Source organism: Pseudopipra pipra, chromosome 3 (assembly GCF_036250125.1).
Source record: "Pseudopipra pipra isolate bDixPip1 chromosome 3, bDixPip1.hap1, whole genome shotgun sequence".
NCBI lineage: Eukaryota > Metazoa > Chordata > Aves > Passeriformes > Pipridae > Pseudopipra > Pseudopipra pipra.
Genome location: NC_087551.1, coordinates 81398196 through 81400138, shown reverse-complemented (window position 1 = coordinate 81400138; position 1943 = coordinate 81398196).

Below are 1943 nucleotides of genomic sequence, written 5' to 3'. Positions count from 1 at the left end.
CACAGCTACCGTAAGAATATACTAGGAAACAACTCACAGAAATGGTACTAAGAGCTTCAAACTCCAGTGGGAAAGGAGACAGCATTTTCAATAATTGAGTGTAAGAACACTGGAACAGAGCTCTGATAGCAGAAGGTTAATTCTCTACTGCCACTGTGGGCAAGGAGGGTCTCTCAGAAGCTATTCCACTTGTACAACATGGCATTTTCCCATAGTTTTTCTGCAACCTTAACTTAAATCTATTAAAGCTATTAATTCAATCTTAAAAATTATCACTTGTGAAAGTGATATGGCTACAAGACATGAACACAGTGTGAGAGTAACACACTTTTTATTCATTGTAGATTTGCACAGGGGGATTCTGTTAAAACTTCACTCTACATTCATAGATATTTTAGTCTTACCTTCCAATTTACTTTCATGTTGAAAGGTGAATAAAATATGCTTTGCCCTATAATATTTCTCCTAAAACATGACAAAGAGAGGAATTCAGCAGAGTTTGAGGAAAAATCAAAATCAATTTTTGGCAACTTTGAACCCTGAACTTGTACGTACAATTGTCTATCAACAGCACTGGGAAGATAACTTGGGCAGCCTGTTGCAGATCTGCAACTCTGAGAAGATTTTCATAGTGTAGTATGAAAAAATTATAAAAATGCTGAAGTTTTCTTTCTTTATATCATTTTTATTACCGTACAAATGCAACCAAACAACTTTATTCTTGTAACATACTTACACTTGTCACAAGTGGCACAGGAAAATCCCCCTATTGCCTTCTGTTTAAAACACCAGAAATCTGGAAGAACTGCAGAGCTCTTCACTCTGTAATAATGTTCCTTTTCAAGACTGCTTTTTTTATTTGTCAATTCTAAATAAGCTACAGTGAGAAGAGTTGCTTTTTTGCTTTGTTGTTGCTTTCTAGATGGCTGCTGAACCCCAGGCAGCTACTGACTACACATGAATCTAAAGATTCGGCAAGTGAGAATGAATGGCAGAATGAATTTCTGTAGAATTCGTCCTTTAATTGTAGATACTGTTTCTAACTCTGTTTCACTAAAACCAGGGCTGATGCCGCAGCTGCTGAGCCATACGAGGGCAGCTGCTGCAGATGAAGCTCCATCCTCATTCTGGTCAGCCACAATGTGAATGCCTGCACTGCCTCTCCTCTTCCCTCAGCTGAATTCCTTTGCCTTTTAAAAATTCCCACTGCTGTCTCTATTAGGTGGAAGAGACACTAATGATGTGCATGAAGAGTCAGAAAACGAAATGACAGGAGGAATGGAAAAAACATTGTGCAGCACCCTTATCTACACTTGGGAGTTGAGCACCTGCAGTTCCACATCTCATCAGGCAAAAACACTGTTTCTTCCACTGCAATATCAGTCATGTTGCTGTTAATGAGAGTCATTAATTCTGCATTTTCACTAATCAGAAGTGTTAGAAACAAAATTAGGAATCTTCAGAAAATGCTACAATTCTGGTTCATTAATCTGTGGTTTTTGTTTGGATTCTTCTGCATTTGGTATAAAAGCTCTAAAATCTTAAAGGACAAAGCACAGGAGTTGTGCTAGAAGTGACATAGTGGCTTCACGAGGCTTTTTTCTTTTAGAGGGAATTTGAATGCCAGATTTTTTTAAGGCACAGAAAAATGAATAAAAGCCTGAGTCATTCTGACTTTTCAATCACAGTGGAAATAGCAGGAAATGGGATGTTCCCAACTTGCCATTGTGCTTATCACATTCCTGTTCATAATCATGAACATGTATAGGTGTCAGTTCTATATTTTTGAGATGAAGATGACAGTATTCATATCTTTTATGACCATTGCTGGAGAGGGACAGTACTGTCCAAGATCAAAGTCCTGCCTATCAAGAAGTAGATGAAAACAGGGCTAATGAGTAAGTGCCAGAGCACTATCAAAGATCTTCTGTAACATTAGACCA